Source organism: Anomaloglossus baeobatrachus, chromosome 3 (assembly GCF_048569485.1).
Source record: "Anomaloglossus baeobatrachus isolate aAnoBae1 chromosome 3, aAnoBae1.hap1, whole genome shotgun sequence".
NCBI lineage: Eukaryota > Metazoa > Chordata > Amphibia > Anura > Aromobatidae > Anomaloglossus > Anomaloglossus baeobatrachus.
In genome coordinates, this window is record NC_134355.1 from 160542498 (window position 1) to 160553704 (window position 11207).

Here is an 11207-nt window from a genome sequence, read left to right on the forward strand (position 1 = left end):
AGCGATCTCGCTATGTGTGAAGCACCCCTTAGATTTATCTCACGTTGTTTTTGCATGTTTGCTCAGGCATTTGCACTTTTTTCGGCAGGGAGTACAGGGTCAGGTAGGGACAATCTGTGGTGAGTGGGGACACCATATCGACTCCAGGGTGCCAAGCCCCGCTGTTAGACAGTGCACAGGAGGGAGAATCATATCAGGGCCAGGATTTTCCTTTTCTGTGCATCTTAGGATAGCTTTTCAAGATGTTAATTCTATTTTCTTTAATTTTGATAATAAAGTATTGCATTTTAAAGGATAGGTTATATGTATTTTAAATTACTCCATCATCTTGCTCATCGCTACAAGTAAGCCTAGATTCACAGCACCATGGAATCAATGGTGCTTTATAAATAAATATTAATAATAATAATAATAATAATAATAATTCACTCATATACAATTGTTTCCACTAAACACTGCAATGGGGTTTCTGTTGGGATCCCTGAAAAACAGAATTCTGACAGAAATCTTTAGAGAACTACAATGAAGGTATTCACTATTATAGTTACATAATTTGAAAAAGCCCTAGGTCCATCTTGTTCAACCTTCCTCCACCAATTAAACATTTTGTCACTGAATCATTTATTCTGTCAATGTTATATGACTGAGAATCACTTAGAACATCATATGGCCTTTCTGGTGGCAATATTTACCTTTTATCAGACATGCAACGTCTTCCAAGTTTTTGTGCATATTTAAAAAATATAAACAAGAGATAGAGGCCAGATAGTGTGCAAAGTGACTCCTTAGGTCTTATAATTGTGAGTTGCTCCATTGGGGCTCTGTCATGGCTTCCATCTGAATCCTATCTTTCGATGATTATGACACTAAAGAGTGCTTTACACGCTTCGACATCGCTAACAATATATCGTAGGGATCACGTCGTTAGTGACGCACATCCGGCTCCGTTAGCGACATCGCAGCGTGTGACACCAAGGAGCGACGATCAACGATCGCAAAAGTGTCAAAAATCGCTGATCGTTGACACGTCGCTCCTTTTCATAATATTGTTGGTGGTGCATGCCGCTGGTTGTTCGTCGTTCCTGCGGCATCACACATTGCTATGTGTGACACCGCAGGACCGACGAACATCTCTTTACCTGCCGTCCACCGACAATGAGGAAGGAAGGAGGTGGGCGGCATGTTCCGGCCGCTCATCTCCTCGCCTCCTCTGCTATTGGGCGGCCGCTTAGTGACGTTGCTGTGATGCCGAACGCATCCCTTGAAGGAGGGATTGTTCGGCAGTCACAGCGACATCGCTGAAAAGGTATGTGTGTGTGACGCTGCCATAGCGATAATGTTCGCTACGGCAGCGATCACAAAATGTTGCACGAACGACGGGGGCGGGTGCTATCGCTCGCGACATCGCTAGCGATGTCGCAGCATGTAAACCACCCTTTACTCTGACATAGTGATAATCTCGGAGCAATATATGTGTTTGAATCTAACTTAAGTATGTAAAATCTTAATTAAAAAGTCGACATTATTTGAATTTCACCAAGGTGCCATACCTCGATTAGGAATTTGGAGATTTACATGCTTCTACTAAAGCAAGAAAAAAAATCTATAACTTTTGGATGTCACAGAAAAGATTTAGTTTAGCACACAGTTACAACTCAACCTTTTCCATTCACACTGTAGCTTGTGATTATAATCAAAGATTGACGGAGCTTTTTTTGCAAAGCAGCAATGTTGTATCTAATGTAAGCCTTTATTTACTGCTGTGCAGAATTGCTTGCCAAATATTTAAACAGAAGCGATTAATTTCTGGTTTTCTATAAGCTGCCAACCCTCTTTTCAAAACAATTCTTACGTTTAAGAGAACCAAGTCACCAACTGTTCAGAAAAAAATGAAAGCCTTCTTTCCAGATAAACATTAGTTCCAATAACTAAGGTTAATAGCATGACATATTATCAATTACAGAAAAAAGTCACAATTGACATCCATTTTTTTATATTTGTTAAGCTTTCTGCTTCTTTCTTTTAAATGAAGAGACTTTAAAAGTATATTCAAATAAAATCGTGCTCGTCAAACTGAACAATCAGGCTCAGCCTGACCTGGGGGCTGTGGAATCACCCAGTGGGGCTCCAGTCCTCAGTGGGACTCTCAGCTGGTGCATATCGATGAAGATGATGAGATCAAGGTGGAGGGGATCAATAAGTATCAGTGCTAGTTTCAGATGAATGCACATCTTCTGATTCACATCAAGCTGTAAAGTATTGCAGAGCAGAGAGCCACTGCCTCCCGCCCCGCATTACCTCTGCATGCCATTAGGCATGCTAATATCAGGGTTTAATACAAGGTAACACACTTCTTAGGCTATGTGTCCACGGTAGAATGTACCTGCGGATTTTTCTGCATCAAAATCCGCAGCTTTCCCCCGGAATCCGCACCTTAGCATAGATGCGGATTTGACGCTGATTTGACGCGGATTTGACGCGGATTTCGTTGCGGATTTTGATGCGGATTTTGATGCGGATTTTGTCCATTGTACTCTATTGTGTTTCTGAATAAAGCTTAGTCTGTTTTGAAGGAAAAAAAAAGGCTCTTTATGTCATTTCCTGTCCCAACCCTCCTTTCTTCTCCATTATCCATTTTGTTAGCAGTCTCACAAAGTGTGCTTATTTCAAAATGTCCAGTGAAAGACAACAACCACGGCTGAACAATGTAAACAGGAATCTGCTGATATTGACAGCACTACGTATCCTACGTCGACGAAGAAGGGTATGTACCATGTATACTACTTTTTTATGTATCCTACATTTTTACATATGTAATGTGCTTGTTATCCATGGCACTAAAAGAGTTTATATTTCATGCTAGGCACAAATTCGTACTAAGAAAATGTGGGTGCATCCCCTTATCCTTGAAAGGACTTCTAAAGGGCATTTTGCTGTATTATATCAAGACTTGCGAAGGTTTGTATTTTTTAAACTTTATATCTGTTTTTTTCATCCCAAAAATTAAATTTTATTTATTTTTTTTAATTTTTTATTAGATATGAAGACAAATTCAAACAATTTTGCCGGCTTTCAATACAAAGTTTTGATAACCTCCTTGCCATTGTGGGCGACGATTTGAGGAAGCAGGATACCATCATGCGTAAATCGATTGCTGCTGAACAACGGCTGCTCATCACCTTGTGGTACGTAGAGGAAAATAAAAATAGACACTGTGGCACGACACCAACACACTGTATGCGGTCCCGTATATATTTTAAAATGTGATATATACAAAGATATATACTGAAATACATGATTTTAAACACACTCAATGTGTACTTTCAAATTGATGTCTTTAAATCTATTGTCTATACATTTAAAAAAAAACAAATACACATATATATACATATTTATATATATATGTTAAAATTTGTGTATAAAATGTATGTTACATGATGTGTGTAAATATATATATATGTATGTAAATATATATATATATATATATATATATATATATATGTAGATATTAAAACATACATCAGGTTATATATTGTTATTTTCCCATTCTTCTTGGTGATACTGTGGTTATTACATGTAACGCAGGGCACCAACTCCTGTGGAATTGAAAGGCTTGAAGGACTATTTATTCAGGTTCTTAAAATGTACCTGTTTAACTTTAAATTTGTACTACAAACAAACCTCTGCCCGACATTCTACGAAACAGCAACATCCTCAAGATCTTAAAAAATTTGGTGTTTACTAACGGCCATAACTGCTGCCCATTTTAATTTGACGTTGAATGTCCTGTCTGGGCCCCTTTTTCCTTGCCTTGTAAGCCATGATATGGCCTCCTTTGAATGTCAGCTGTTCAACAAGCCTTTGTATGTGTAAAAAAAAAAGTAGCCCATATACACATTTCGTTTGTCTGTTCTTCAGTTTGATCACTTTCAAAAGGTACATGTTTAGAAACATAAAGTTTGTGGGTTATAAAAGCTCAAAGTGAATTGATGATGTTAAATCAACTTGAACAGTTTGGTTCTGTTCTGATTTTAATTTTACCTTTTTTTTTTCCCTCCCTCTTTTGTTTTGCAGATTTTTGGCCACAGGAGAGAGCTACACATCACTGCACCTCCAATTCAGGGTTGGTAAAACAACCATTTCCAGAATTGTGAGGTGCACATGTGGCGTTATCTGGCAGAAATTGCAGCCCATCGTGATGCCTTCGCCTACCGAGGAGACTTGGCTGCAGGTCGCAGCAGGCTTTCACGATGTAGCCAATTTCCCAAACTGTATAGGTGCCGTTGATGGCAAACATGTTAGGGTTCAACAGCCACCGCGATCAGGATCTGTTTTCTTTAAAGGGAACCAACCATCAGGATTTTCGTGTATAAGCTGCAGCCAGTGCAGTACTGGCACTATCATGCACAGTGTGTACATACCATCAGGGGGCAGCTCGGGTGTTTAGGCAGTGAAATACAACTTTATAAAGTTTGAAATTTCGTGCACTTTTTGATTGACGTGTGCACCTCTGCAGATAATGTCCGGGCGTGTTATGCAGGAGTTCCCCGCCCCCCACCAGCCTGTTCCTCCCTCTCTCCTGATATCCGGGCGGGTTATGCACGTGTTCCCCGCCCCCCCGCGCTGCCTGTTCCTCCCTCCCTTCGGCTGTATGTAAAATGCTAATCTTCAGAAACATGGCGCCGGAGTGGGCCTCTGCGCATAGCGCTTATCTCCGGCGCCATGTTTCTGAAGCCCACATTACACAGCTTGGTGTCTGCAGACTAATGTGTGTGTGCGCGTGTGTATAATGTGTGTGTGCGCATGTGTATAATGTGTGCGCGCGCGTGTATAATGTGTGTGCGCGCGCGTGTATAATGTGTGTGCGCGCGCGTGTATAATGTGTGCGTGCGCGCGTGTATAATGTGTGCGCGCGCGTGTATGTGTGTATAGTGTGTGTGTGTGTGTATAGTGTGTGTATAATAGGATAATAATGATGGAGGAGGAGGAGAATGATGATGAAGTAGGAGGAGGTGGAGTATTCATAGAGCTTACCTATCCCCGCTGCCTGCCACGTCCTCGCCACCTATGCTGCTGCTACTTGCGGTTGTATAATGAATTTTTCATCGATATGTATGTTGGAAGGTGGCTTGTGCAACCAACGCACCAAAACCGCAGGAAAAACGCATGCGCTTTTCCTGCAGTTTTCGCGCGGTTTTTCCACAGGTTGGTTCCTGCGGTTTTTTTATGCTGAACTGCAATAAATAATATAGATAATCGATAGACAGATAATGGATAGAGGGAAAGATGGATAGATAGATAGATGAGAAAGACCTATATAATGTCCCACCCCCTGCATATTCTAAGCTGGCACCCTTTAGTGACTTTCATGTGACACTAAAGGGTGCCTAGCCTTGTAATTAGCCAAAAAAATAAATAAATATTTAAAAAAAACGACATGGGGTCCCCCCTATTTTTTGTAGCCAGCTAGGGTAAAGCAGACGGCTGCAGCCTGCAGACCACAGCTGGCAGCTTTACCTTGGCTGGTAATCCAAAACAGAGGGCACCCCACGCTGTTATTTTACATTAAATAAATAATTTAAAACAAAAAACGTCAATTTGTTGCCATTGATGTAGGTGCTTATGGCAGTACTGGGGATTCTCGGGTGTTGCGATCTTCTCAGATTGGGCTGCAAATTCTTCAAGAAGGCGCTACGCTCCCAGCCCCACGACCTTTGCCGGGCTCCACAGATCCAGTTCCCTTTGTGATGGTATCGGATGAGGAATTTCCTTTGCTACCCAACCTGCTGCGCCCATACCCACGAAGAGGACTGAATACCCGGCGGAGGATTTTTAATTATAGGCTGAGCCATGCACGAAGATATGTGGAGTGCACCTTTGGGATAATGACAAGTCAGTGGAGGATCTTTCACACAGCCATCCAGTTGGATGTCCGAACAGTGGACACGGTGATTAAGGCCTGCTGTGTACTCCACAATTACGTGCGTAAGTACAGCAATGAATTAGTGGAGGATACACAGCAGGCCTTACTCAATCCAGTGGTGAATGTGTCTTCTGGTCGGCCAAACAGCTTGGGTGTCTGGGTGAGAGAGACCTTCACTGATTATTTCATGAGTCCTGAAGGTGCCGTGCACTGGCAATACTCCTGTGTTGGTGATGTGCAGCCGGACCAGCAGAACTTGGCGTGATACAATAACCATGTTGATAAAGATGGAAGTTGACAAAGAAATTATTGTTTGCAATTTTTTGTACATCATTTCATGAAGTTTGTCTAGAATTTGAAAATAAAATTTTCTGTTATGGCATGCTGTTGTCTGTGTTAACATTTGTCCGAAATGTATTGATAATGCTGTCAAACTTGGTGTAAACTGCTGCCTCAGTACATTTTTTTGTGTTACATTTTCATTGACAATTTGAAATGTAATACAAGAGTTGTTGGCAAACACTATCCATGAACAATTTTCGATGTTTGCAGCTATATCCTAAATTTTGATAACAATAGAGGTGATTTTGTGTTTCTTTGACTATGGACCATGTAATGTTAAAGCACCAATAAAACCAAATGTTAACAATTTTTTATTTTAGAACTGTGCAAACAAAATAATTAAGTGCAAAAGTAGCAATGAAAACATTGACATTTTATATAAAGAATTACACAAAATAGTACTTTTTCGGTACAGTGTCGGAAAAGACAGTTAACAAATCCTTTTTTTTAGAATCTTGCATTCGAAAAAAACAGACACCCAAACACATAACAGTAGGATAAGGTGAGCCCTCAGTAGAGGTATAGTGTAATGGCAACGTATTACAGATGAAATAATACGTTGCCCTTACCCTATACATCTGTATCGGGGGGCAACTGATCCTAGTGTTATGGGTTTGGGGGTTTTTTTGGCTATTTTAATTAGAGTTTAGCTAATTTGAGAACCGGCTATTACTTTTGAAATTAATTGATCAAAGGTGAAATAAATCATGGCTATAACTATAACTATAGCCACACATTGGCTCAGAACCCCTAGCCATGCTTTGACCCGATCGATCTGGGATCTGGGTTTGAGTACCAGAACCCCCCTCAACCACAGATGAATGATATCCCATTCTCTGTTGAGAGTAGGCTGTTGGGGGTGTTTGGTAATAATTTTGCATAGGTTCAGGCCGGGACGGTGCACGTTGCACTAGGGTTGCAGGGGCAGCCTCTGCATCCCAAACTGTTGTAAGGCCATTATCTATCCTTGCCAAGGATGGATGTGGGGAGTCACGTTCAAAATGCTCAAACAGTGAGCACATTGCTCCCATCAATGTGGGGTTTTTTTGGGGATTCATAGCCTCCATCCTTCCTGCAAAACTTGACAAAAATTTTACTGTGTCACTTTCATATGCACTTTTTTTAATAAGGTTGACAGTTTCAAGAGCCAGCTCATCCGAAACATCATCTTCTGTGACACCAGATTTTGCAAGCGGTCTTCTCTTATTTTTTTGTTTACGTCCAAGTGCCAAGCCAGTCGATGGCCTCGGTTCATCAGACCTGGTGGACAATTGCCCCTCCTCCATGGCAGAGTTCGCAGAAGTTGTTGGCATGTTTTCTGCTGACTCGGAGGCCCTGGAACAACTGTTTGAGGCAGTGGCAGCTGCTTCAGGGTCCCTGTGTGCCACTGGCTCTGTGTCACTGCCTGGCCCCTCTCGATCTTCAGCCATGCAATCAGCTTGGTGAAGTGGGTTAACATTTCCCTCGGTGCTGTAAGTGAATAAAATATTTTTAATAAATAGAATAAAAAACAAAAATTTAAAAACATATATAACTTTTTAAAAAAACAGATTACCTCCTTAATCTGCGACTGGTGGACAGGAAATGTAATTCATCGTAATATGGACACTTTTTAGCTGGTGACATACCACTCTTGGAACTTTTCTGTAGGAATTTGTGGTAACGGTCTCTGACTGCTCGCCAGCGTTTGCGAACATCTTCTTCTAAAAATTAAACCAAAAAAAATGATGAGCCAATGACTCCATAGGCCATGTCAACCAATTTTTGGCTAAAAACTATTCCACATCAGTGTTTGTAATAAACAACTATTATTTGCTTTTTTTAAGATTTTAACAAAATTTACGTTTTGTCTGCCTTTTCTCCTATTTTTATAACCCACAAGATCCTTTATTAACAATGATTTAGTGGGTGAACATGCACGGATTTACAACAATCATGTTTTAATTACACTAAAATTGCTTCTGGTTTGGAACATGTTCGGAGTATCCAAACTTACCAATTTTCCGCTGGACTGAGGCCAGGGCACTATCAAAAAGTGGATACAGTACATTCACTATTCGCATCCAGCACCTATGCCGATAACTATATGCGGGGTCAATCGGGTCCCATATAGCGGGCATACCCTCAACCTGTAATGTGAAACATATGTTTATAGTTCATGATTTTGCAAAGTAGATAAATTCCAATAATGCCCACAATAGGAACAGACATCATCCAAAATATACAGTGTATACTGGCTAAGGTACTATAGTATCCACTGCATCCCCATGATCAATAACTTTTTTGGCAGACCAGTGTATATTGGCACGTTTTGCACATTTCTTTACATGGAAACTGATTTCCCCACACAGATTAATATTTATTTAGTATTATCGATTTTTTTTGTTTGTTCAAATGTTTTAAACAAGGGTGGCACGTTATGTGCCCTATGATACTGGGCTAATAAAGGGGCAGAAATGTTTAAAGGGAACCTGTCGCCACTTTTTTTGGAAAAAGCTGCGGCCAACACCACTGTGCTCTTATATACAGCATTTTAACTGACTGTATATAATAACCCAGTGGTGGTGGCCGCATCTTACAGCCAAAAAATGTGTTGCCATGTTCCCTTTCACTGGTATTTTTAATAAAAAAAAAAAATGTGCTCCGCTGTATTTTCACTGTCCAGCCCGATGCAAGCAAGCAACTGAGGGCTGTGCTTCTCAGCGGGATAAGGCTGAAGCATTCTCTGCCCCTCCCGCTGAGAAAAACAGTCCTCAGCTGCCCCTGAAAATGGCGGCTCCGTTGTGAAGCGCCATTCACAGGTGCTGTACCGAGGCTCATCCAGCTGCCCTGATGCATTGGCTGGCTGGGTAATATAACGGGGTTAATGCCAGTTTTCTGCAAACTGGCACTAAGCCCGAGGTTCATAATGTCATGCCTGTGTAGACACGGCCATTATGAACCTCCGTTTGGTAATAAAGAAAAGAAAAAACACTTTTTAAAAAATTTTATTTGAAAGAAAAACACACAAACATCCCTGATTGCCATCTTTATTACTCCCAAGCCTCAGAGGTTAATCCAGGACAATTGTAATCACTGGTTTGCTCTCTGCCGGCTGCTGTGAGCGGCAGAACTGACTGGCCGGGTCAGCTCAGTTCATAGCTGAGCCCGGGTCACAGCGTCAGCCGGTCACAGCAGCCGTCAGTGTATTAAATTCTGCACAGCTCTCTTCCGGCAGCTGGGAACGTCTGACGTCAGAGCCCGGGTCAGCTGACTTAATTCGCGAGCGCGGGCGGGTCAGCTGACTGCACACCGACCAGCTGATGTGCCGGGCTCCGATGTGCACTCATGTGACCCGGGCACGGACGTCAGCCGGTACCAGCAGCCGGAAGAGAGCTTTGTAGCATCTCAAACACTGACGGCTGCTGGGACCGGCTGACGTCCGTGCCCGGGTCACATGAGTGCACATCGTCAGCTGTCGGTGTGCAGTCAGCTGACCCGCCTGCGCTCGCGAATTAAGTCAGCTGACCAGGGCTCTGCTGATATCAGACGTTCCCAGCTGCCGGAAAAGAGCTGTGCAGCATTTAATAATACACTGACGGCTCCTGTGACCGGCTGACGTCAGTGCCCGGGTCAGCCGGGTGCACATCGGAGCCCGGCTCGGAGTTGTCATGGATTATCGTCGGGGGATTCAGGGAGTAATAAAGATGGCAATCAGGGATGTGTGTGTGTTTTTCTTTCAAATAAAATTTTTAAAAAAGTGTTTTCTTTTCTTTATTACCAAACGGAGGTTCATAATGGCCGTGTCTACACAGGCATGACATTATGAACCTCGGGCTTAGTGCAAGTTTGCAGAAAACTGGCATTAACCCCGTAATTACCCAGCCAGCCAATGCATCAGGGCAGCTGGATGAGCCTCGGTACAGCACCTGTGAATGGCGCTTCACAACGGAGCCGCCATTTTCAGGGGCAGCTGAGGACTGTTTTTCTCAGCGGGAGGGGCAGAGAATGCTTCAGCCTTATCCCGCTGAGAAGCACAGCCCTCAGTTGCTTGCTTGCATCGGGCTGGACAGTGAAAATACAGCGGAGCACATTTTTTTTTTTTAAAAAAGAATTGTGAAAAAAGACCTGGGATCCTGTTTTGCCAGCTAAAAGCAAGCAGCCTGTAACTAGCTGCTTTTAGCTGGCAATCCAGAGTCCGGACACCACATGAAATAAAACACACAAACACACTAGTAGGGAAATAAAAACAAATTTTATTTAACCCTATACAGACATACTTACCAACTGGATGAGCTTCTCGAAATCTAGCCGCATACGCTCGTACCAAGACATTATAAGCACAGCCACGACTACACTGCCACTACACTACACTACAAAATGGTGAAACTTCCTCTTCCTGAAATATCCTACATCACTTCCTGCGGATTTGTTTGCGAAATCCGCACCAAATCCGCAGGAAAAAGAGCCTGTGGGAACAGACCTGCGGATTTCTTGCGGATTTTACACCTTGCATTGACTTGCATGGGAAAAATCCGCAACAATAATTGACATGCTGCAGATTTTTCCGGATCAAAATCCGCGGCAAATCCGCCGTGGAAAAATCCGCAGCATGGACACAGCATTTCCAAAATGCCATTGAAATGGCTTGGAAGTGCCGCTGCTGCAGATTTTCGGAAAATCCGCGGCAAAATCCGCGCAAAAATCCGCAGCATGGGCACATAGCCTTAAAACACTTCTCCAGGGTTTATTTTTTTTCTTTTACCGCTGGAGTGGGGTTTCTCATCTAAGGTCCCTGACCTAACTCTTATACTTTCCTTCGGGCAGGGCATATTCACCCTCTAGTGCCAACAAGCCTGTTGGCCTCCGGCAATTTGTGACCTGCTGGCTGCTCCACTGTTTCATGGAGCCAAAGTTCACGCCTCAATTCAAGTCTATGAGAGCCTTGTTCTGGCTCTCATAG

General features: G+C 42.6%; 1 long non-coding RNA gene across 1 annotated transcript; it reads left to right on the plus strand.

Annotated features, from left to right (window-relative positions):
- The first annotated feature begins 2627 nt into the window (after window positions 1-2627).
- On the plus strand, window positions 2628-3170 carry LOC142295091 (uncharacterized). The gene is made up of 3 exons (XR_012751361.1): window positions 2628-2764; window positions 2864-2958; window positions 3039-3170. It is a non-coding gene; the product is annotated as an uncharacterized LOC142295091 (long non-coding RNA).
- The last annotated feature ends 8037 nt before the right edge of the window (window positions 3171-11207 follow it).